The sequence below is a fragment of the Eulemur rufifrons genome, chromosome 2 (assembly GCF_041146395.1).
Source record: "Eulemur rufifrons isolate Redbay chromosome 2, OSU_ERuf_1, whole genome shotgun sequence".
Lineage (NCBI taxonomy): Eukaryota > Metazoa > Chordata > Mammalia > Primates > Lemuridae > Eulemur > Eulemur rufifrons.
This window is the reverse complement of record NC_090984.1, coordinates 35,098,788-35,108,653: the sequence shown is the minus strand read 5'-3', so window position 1 is coordinate 35,108,653 and position 9,866 is coordinate 35,098,788.

Sequence of the window (9,866 nt, the reverse complement as noted above, 5' to 3'; positions counted from 1 at the left end):
TAACCAAAAAATGCATCATTCTGGAGCAGCTGCCTGCATTCACATTACTTTGGAAACATTTACTTACTGTTGGTAGATGGTTAAACTCTGTACCTCATCTATAAAATGGAGAAAAAAATAATACCTTTGTGAGATAAAGTCATATGTATGTTATAGTGCTTCTTATATTACAATCACATGTAAGTGTTAAATATTATTATTTTTATCCTATTCTACCAATCCTACCCTAAATAGCTGGCAGAGAAAATAAAACTGATGAACGGTTTTAGCTAAACAACTTCTTGGGCCATGCTCCTGTACAAAATTTCATCTTCAGTTATAGATTTTTCATAGTTCCAAATTTTGCTTATTTCAGTTCTGCAATGTGTAGAATTGCCCACAGGGTGGCAGAAAATCATTGGAAATCATACACAGTTTGTATCTGTTCTTCATTTTAGCAACTTTATCATTTAATAAGCTTGATCAATGTTTGCTTTGGTTTTGAGTAAGCCATTCTACTATTTGTCTTTTTATCCCCACCTCATGAATTATTCATACTTATTGTTGAGACATTACAAACTACAGACAAGCCAAAAAAGATAATCACTATTAATACGTTTATGTATATCCTTTCAGATTCGTGTGTGTATGTGTATATATGTACATATATATAACTGTATAAATTGCACATATATGCCTTTATAAAAATGAGATAATGTACTTAATAGTTTACAATTTCCTTTTCCTTTTCATTTAAAATCTCTAATGAACTCCTTTTCAAGTCAATGTCATTTTTATTATGGATAATTTATTTAGTAGCAGTCTTTTATTGAACTTTTAGATTGCTCCATTTTTTTATAGTTAAGAAAAGACTTCATAGAGAGTCCAAAAAGTCAGAAACATAGGACTAATTTATTTCCAAACTATATATTAGTTACATTTTAAAATAATACACTCAACATATTTTCCTTCATGCACCTTCTTCCATGAAGTGTTTCTAAAGGAACAGATCCAACTGTTAATCTAAAAAGTATTAAAAATACACTATTTTCCCTGTATTTCCAGACTTTTTGACCGTTTAGTATATTTTTACAATAATTTATTGTTTCTATGTGCCACATTGAATGGGCAGTTATTTAAACTCTTAAAAATTGGAAAAAAATTCAGAGGAAAAGAAAGTATGGCTTCCAGACCATACATAGAAGGTAATCACTTGGAAAGTGGATCCCTGCACTGTTACCCCAGATTCAGGGCTTATACACCATAAGGAAAGGGTATACTGCTTCAAGAAGGATGTGTAGGGTAGTTGAAGTCGACCTTTCAGGGAAAGGCAAGAATGCTATGTACTTCACAGTCTATAATTTATTTAAAGGCAGGATTTATGGTAAGTACATGTTTATGATAACATCAAGGGTGTTTTGACATAAGGGCAGGATTTAAGGTAAATAAGTACTAACAGTAGATAAAGTTGGAATTGTAGGGGCATTCCCAGAACTGGGGTTAATCAGAAGTCAACATAGCAGATGAGCATCCAAAATGGAGTTACTTTAACCTCCACAGGCCCTCTGCCACCTTCTTGAAAGTCAGAATGACAACAGCGTCTCAGGGTGAGTGAGAAAGTGGCTTTTCTCTGGGAAGCTCTGTCTGTTATTAGGCACATGGTTTCCACAGGCAAGGACCATTTGTAGCCTGGAAATTACTAATTACTCCTTCTACCCCCTCCCCAATTTCCTTATTTTGTTGTTATTTATATTTTTATTTTTATAGAGCTAACAGCTAGAGGTTGTCATGTAAATGTTTATTATTTTGTATTGGCATGTTTTCCGTATAGAAACTATGGTTTTGGTACATGTTTTATGTCCTATTTCCCTTCTCCACCTGGCCCACTCTGCCATGAAAGCATGAGAGTCTTGTGCTAACTTCATTTCAGTGCACAGATTCTTGGGTAGCCCTTTTCTGCTTCTTTGTGCTGTGCTATTCCCATTGCTAGTCTTTTGTCCCCTCATCAAACCAGTCTCATGGCATCTCCCAACAGATGGAGAATTTTGTGCAAGCTATTACCCTACTGACAGGGCATATTGCACTCCTTCAGATTGTTTTTGTAAATAAAAAAGCATCTCCTTACACAGTTTTTGCCTGAATGTTTCTCATAATTCCTCCCTTACAGATGGCAAAATCAAGGTATCTATTAGAATGGGAAAGTTCCTCACAGAGGTGCTGCTAGCCCATGTGACAGTTGTCTGCAAAGTAGCCAAGGGAATTCCCTGTGGCTGGATAAAGCTCCTTGGTGCAAGGTTGGCAAACTGAACACTACCTTTTCTAATTATCATATAGGTGCCTTTGTGCAAAGTTTCAAAAGAAAACCCTCCCTCCTGGGCCGATAGAGCCTTGCTCTTGAGCATGTGTCTTGATAAATGGAGCGCTCCCTCAGCTGAGTGCTGTGTGCAGGACACAACCTGCTCAACTGTACAGATGGGCCCTAGTTCCCCACCAAGATCTTGGAATTGAATCTAATTCTTTTATTTATGATAAGAAGATCCCTTTATTGTTCTATTAAGAAAGAATTTCTGGAGGACTGGTTCTGAACATGAAAATGCAATTTCTAGTTACATTCACATATGCTACTTAATGATGTTCTCTCGGCCTACTCCCCAACTCCCAACCCAACCTTGGACCAGAGGTAAGATGAGAGAGGATGAAGAACAAGACATTGGAGACAATGGTAAGAAAATGCTTGTGTAAGTTCAGATTTCAGAATGCATAAGATACATTGAATAAAACTCTTGCATGCTGCTTCACTCCCCATTGTATGATTTTATAGACAGCTTATTATTCTTGCTTACAACCATATAAATTCAGTGATGTTTGGCAGCTCACTCGTAGTTTTCAGAAAAAAAGCATGGAGTACCCTTTTTACATGGACTGAAGATGTCTTTGCTGGTTAGGCTTGAGGGTAAAAATGGATACAATTATATATTCATTTAATTATTCATAACTTGAGTTGAAATGAATGTGTATATATTTTTCCCTTATTCACTTTATAAAATTCAAAACTAAACCCAGCAGCAGTTTTGTCTTTGGCATGGTGACAAGTTTCTTTACTACAGTGAACCAGTCAAAGAAATTTTTCCAGAGAGAATTTGTGCTTCCCTATTTCAGAAAATCAAATTGGACTGTACACATATATTACACATCCCCCTGTGTGATGCTTCCCCATCTCAGAAAGTACTAGAAGGAAGTAGCAGCATACATTCCTAATAAATACTTCCACATACAGAATTCGATTATAGACATTTTAGGGAAAAACTAGGCTTATTTGTGAGAAGATTTTAGTGCATAGAATTTTAGGGATTTGACTCATTCAGGGAGACAGCTAGGTTGTGATGTGAAGTTAAGCAAGAGTGAGAGTTCAGATGTGGATGTAGTCATGTTTGTTGAGGTTAATGGGATGTGCATTTCATCCAACAGAATTCAGGAAAGACTAATACTAGTTTAGATTATTCATCAAAACCAATAGTGTGAACAAATCTTAGGGTCCATATGCAAGTCCTCTGTGAAGATGTTTCTGTGACATCATAAAAAATGACAAATATGAGTTTAAAACTATCTGAGGATATACATTTTATAATATAAAATAATAAAATTTGGAAAAATCATGGCAGCCATTTGGTTGCTATCACGGTTGTCACTTGGAAAGATGACAGAAATGGACAGAGATCCACCTATACCGAATCCTCTACATAGAATAGTATACAAGATCTTTTATCCTGAATAGAGGTTGTTTAAAAAGACACTCTAAAAAAAAAAAAAAAAGCCAAACCAACCAACATACAAAAAAAGACACTCCACTTAATAATTAATGCTCTTGCAAAAGTATCCAGACATAGTATCACCATGCTTGGTTTATAATTAAAATAAAGATTAATCTTGGCCGGGCGCGGTGGCTCACGCCTGTAATCCTAGCACTCTGGGAGGCCGAGGCGGGTGGATCGCTCGAGGTCAGGAGTTCGAGACCAGCCTGAGCAAGAGCGAGACCCCGTCTCTACTAAAAATAGAAAGAAATTATATGGACAACTAAAATATATATATAGAAAAAATTAGCCGGGCATGGTGGCGCATGCCTATAGTCCCAGCTACTCGGGAGGCTGAGGCAGTAGGATTGCTTAAGCCCAGGAGTTTGAGGTTGCTGTGAGCTAGACTGACGCCACGGCACTCACTCTAGCCCGGGCAACAGAGCGAGACTCTGTCTCAAAAAAAAAAAAAAAAAAGATTAATCTTGAAGAGAGAAGATTTCATTCTTCCTTCTCTCTTTTAAGACATGAAATGTTAGCAGCACTATGACCATCTATATTTAGGAAAATATGAATAGTAGCCTCTTATTAGAAAAAAGCAGAATTTGATTGATTGATGATGATGATGATTTTACCAGTGATAATGCTTTTTAAATTCTTTCTGGGTTGGGTACGTAAAAATGAGAATTGACCAATGGAAGGCAACTGTTCTGCAGTCAATTTTGGTCTTCTCATCGAGATTAACACAAAGTTAGATATAACACTGTCATTCACCAAACCGTTAACTATTCATTCTGCATCTTTACAGTCAAAACACAATCTTACTTGTTTTGAGAAAACAAGTGCATTTCAAAATACAAAAGTAATTGTTGGGTCAATTGGAAATCTAATATTTGACAAAACAAAGCACTAATATGGCTCTATATAAGGCCAATGCATTTTTATTGAATATAAATATGAAAATTAAAAGATGGTATGGTATCATCTAATTCATTGTTGCAATGGATAAATGTCCTACAAATGTATTTCCAAAAATACTTTATATCCTAAAAGTAACTTATTCAACTGAGAGAATCTAAATGATTATTTGTATTTTAAAACATGGGAGTCTATGGCCAGATGCGGTGGCTCACGCCTGTAATCCTAGCACTCTGGGAGGCTGAGGTGGGAGGATCTCTCGAGGTCAGAAGTTCTAGACCACCCTGAGCAAGAGCAAGACCCTGTCTCTACTAAAAAATAGAAAGAAATTAGCTGAACAACTAAAAATATATAGAAAAAATTAGCTGGGCATAGTGGGGCATGCCTGTAGTCCCAGCTACTCGGGAGGCTGAGGCAGAAGGATGGCTTGAGCCCAGGAGTTTGAGGTTGCTGTGAGCTAGGCTGACGCCACGGCACTCACTCTAGCCCGGGCAACAGAGTGAGACTCCGTCTCAAAAACAAACAAACAAACAAACAAAACAGAACAAAACATGAGAGTCTATAAATAGGTAAAATGTATTAACTCAATTCTTTTTCATGAATTTCAGTATAATTGAGAAGAAAATATTAAAATTGCAACATTATTTTGCATTTACATGGATTCCTTTATGATGAAGGAGAAATGCATTCTCCTAATATAATTACTAAAGCATCAAATTCTGCTTACTAGGAAAAAGAAGAAAGCTTTCCAATTTCAGGTATATATATAATAGGAAGAGGTGAAATAACAGCAGTTTAGTAGGAAATATCACCTTCAAAAGATCCTTAATCTATAAAATTCTAGATTTTTTTGGAGTACTAGCTTTTTAGCAGGTCACTCATTAATATGAATGATTTTATATGTAAAACATATATGTGTGTGTGTGTGTGTGTATATATATATATATATATATATGAATGAGATGCCATTCCACCTAACAGTGACCTCACCCAGGCACTATTTACAAAAATAGTGTAATATGCCTTGTGCTTAATGCTTGGGGGTGGGGGCTGGGGATTTGAATCGATAAGATGATTAATGCCTGAAATTACATTGTTAGTCTTTCCTTAATTAGCTTATGAGGCTGATCCTTGTTAAAATGCAATTATTTTTCATAGAAGGGCTTAACACATAAACCTTATGCTAAAATGGAAGGCGTTCTGACTGGGTTGGGGTTAGGAGAAGCATTCTAGTCTTTATTTTGCTACACTCTCTGTGACCTTGGGCAAGTTACCTAATTTCCCCTGACCTTCAGTTTCCTTGTCAACTTTTGAGGTACCTAAGACTCATTTTATCTAATTTAGCATTTTCCTAAAGCTGGGATTATCATTTCCTTAATTTTTAGAAATTCACCAAAATGTTATATGGATAAGTACAAACATCTGAAAATTATGTCTATAGTCTATCTTTTGAAAAAAAATGGCATAAAACAAGAAGACAATCCAAGTACATACATAATTCCACACCAGGTGATAGGAAAGATATTTTATTTGTTTACTTTATTTATTATTTTTTAAAACTTTTTTTTTTTTTTGGTAGAGATGGGGTCTCTCTATGTTGCTCAGGCTGGTCTCAAAGTCCTGGCCTCAAGCTATCCTCCTTCCTCAGCTTCCCAAACTGTTGGGATTACAGGCATGAACCACCACACCTGGCTTTTATTTATTTATTTATTCATTAATTTTTAGGAAAGATATTTCAGAAATCTGAATATTTATAATGGATATTGGTATTTACAGTTTGCAGGTTTTGCACAATGTAGTTGATAGAGCCGTGAACTCAGAATCAGCAAATTTCCTTTAAATTTTCAATCTGACATTTGTATTTGCAGATTCCTCCACCCACCTCTCCACCCGCTTTTTCCCAAAAGCGTTCTATAAGACTAGGAAACAGGCAACATCAAATGAAGAAACCAATGGCAATCTCAGGGAGTCTCAAGCATTGCCTTGAATTGATAATTTTTGTTTAGGAACATTCTGAAAATGGGAATTCAAAGTTTCATTTATAAGACTGCTGCTTCTTATGGTAGTTTTTGCCTCAGTTCCTTATCCAACCTGGAGATATATAGGAAACATGCTAAAATGCAATCACTTGAAGCTTGTTCCTTTTTTCATTTTAATAATTCTTTTTGTGTTTTGACTATTTAAAAAAACATTCTCTAGCAATGAATTCCTTGGCTTAGCCACATATTTTAAAAGTATTAATAAAAATGCATATGTTTTTAGGTTCTTTTAGGTAGGGTATATTTCAAAGGTGTCCTAGGGGCCTCCTAAATAAGGGATCTTTTATTAAATTAATAAGTTTATCCAAAAAATTAACCTTCCTATTTCAATTTATTTTCAGAAAAAAATAGTCACAGGTTGTGGTCTTCACTACCTTTCTTCTCCCACGCCATCATAAATTGGTTTTGGTGTTTAATTTTTGATCTAGGAAAGAATAATTCATTTTTATCTTCATTTAATTTTAATAGTCAAGGAGTAGTCTATAAAGATTGAATAAATTTAATCCTCTGCAATTAGTGTCAAATTAATTCATTCTGGATGTGGATAACTGAAGAAATACAGACCCTCCTACACACTGACAGACACCTTTATCAGGTTTAATGTTTTATGTAAATGATTCTACTTGAAAGGAAGTTATCTTGTTTCTCCCTCCTCCCTTTCTGTCCTTGTTAATTGTTTGTTTTTAAACCTAAACTTACTCTCAGTATTCTGTCAGGACCGTAGTACTATTCTCTGGATCAACTGTGTGATTCTACAGAGATACATTCTGCTGCTAATTTGGCTCCTTTGGGCAGGAAAATTCAATTTTATCCCTCTCATGAAAGTTCACAACCACGTAACTTCTGTGAGTTGCTCCAGAGAGGAGGATATGATCAGACCTCATGAGGATTAAAATGATCTGAATATGTCTTGTGTGCAGCGAGCAGACAGGATTATTGTAAGTAGCCGTTTGTCTCACACAACACGATCCATCTGAATCATCCCAGATTTGTTACCCAGAGATGATTTTTCAGAGCAGGAATATTTTCCCTCCTATGGAGAAGCCAAGATACAAAAAGCTACCAAGCAGGTCAGCGCTCAAGTCATTCCAAATACGCTTTCTTCTTTCTTTCCTTTAAAATCAACACTTGGGGTTAAATAGTTGATATCTGTGTAGGTTTCATAATTAACCATTTTAATACAAGAAGACTACAATAATCTAAAATACTTCTCTTAATTTCTAGTACAGCTATAAATGCATACTAGCTGTTACTAAGCATGACTCATCAAGATTTTTAAAAAAGATAATTTAGTTACCTCTTGTCAAGTCACTATTTAATGTTACTTTCTCTATTTGCTGTGATAAGCATTAAAATCTGTATATTGGTTGATAAATCATTGTTTAGGAGTGTCTAAAGGGTTCAGTAAATGGTATGAAATTGCCATAGTGTAATAAATGGTTATTTGATAATGAATGAAATTGTTTGAAAATACTGTTAAAATGTCAAGTTTAAACATATAGATCATTACTCAAAAGGAAGGCAAACATGGAAACCACAGTGACATCATAAATATACTGCAATAAACACATTTATTTATACCAGGCAAGTTGTAGGTACTTTATACAAATGTGTACAAATTGATATATGAAGTTAATTTCAATCTGTAAAAGTAATTGCATTGGTTTAACTTATTTAACTCTCCATACAATAATATTTATTGCAGAAAAAGAAGGTAAAGAAATAAATGATGATAAATAGATAAAATACATAGGAAATGGGAATTGTTTTACAACTTAATTACACTGTCACATAAAATTATCACACAAATACACCAATCCGACAGCAGAAATACATTAAAACTCTATTATCCAATGCAGAGAACAGTTTTTTGTTGGCCTTTATTTCATTTGCACATTTAAAATAATTTTACTTTTTTCGACCAGCATAAAATGTCTAGGCAATGTCAAAAGCAAAAAAAGAGTAAGTTAGGAACAAAAATTGTTTTCTAAAAGAAATGCTCTGCTTTGCTCAATATTGTGAAGACTGACATACAATCTAAGAAAAGGGCAACAACCCCCATTCCACCATGACTAGTATATTGAAGAAATGTAAACTCAGGAACTAGCAATAGAAAATGAAGCTAATTGATTTGTTAGACTGAGCAGAGCTCATAAGATGTGCAAATAACTTAGCAGCTGTACATCTTAAGTGACATAACATTTCAGTCTAGGATAAATAGATCTATACTGCAAAGATTCATTGGTTTTACGAAGTCAAGTAACATTTATTTCCTGATATTTATGAGGCATATGCTAGGTGCTGTGAGTGTTATTTAGGCTGTGTCCTGGAGAGGCTGATCATTTAATAGGAAAGATGAGACATGTTACTAAGAAATTAGGGCATTTATGTCAGACTTGGCTACTTATTTGCTGATCTGTATATTGGGTTATTTTGCACTAAGTTTTTCAACCATAAATTTAGGCCAGAGTATAGTGTCCCAAAACCTTCCAGTAAAATTCTTAAAACTTAGAATCAATTTCTGTCCTTGGTGTTTAAACATTTTGTAACACATTTAATAATGTCTATGCTAGTAACACACTTAGGTTATTAGAGCAAGGATGATTTTATTCATTCTATAATGGAAACTACAAAATTTAGTTTGGGAAAAGTGAACATGAGAATTAAAATAAACTAGTCAAAGGGAAAAACTAATTGGAGGGACGGGTGAGAATTGAAAATAATTATGGGAGTGAAAACTCGAAGGTTTAATGCAATGAATAATATCAAGTGATTCAAAAACATATCATATAATTTCTTTATAAGGATAAAATATTTAACCATAGACAATAAACTAATTTTTTAGATGATTTTTAGTCTTTATGAAGAAAAGCCATATTTCTTTCTCTCTCATTTTTTTCAATGCCCATTCAAATTGAAGGCAAATGTGTAGATCTTTTACAGTGTGGAGGTTATAAGACGTTATAAACACTGCAATGCCTGGATCGTAACAAATTGGATTTATTCTTCTGATTTGTTATAAAATGCCTAGTGGGGAAACATAAATGATGAATGAAAAACGAGAAGAAAGTTTTCATGGACTTAGTTGACCAGAAAAGGTTCATCTGAAATTAATTAAGCTGTTCTCTAAAGAAATCTT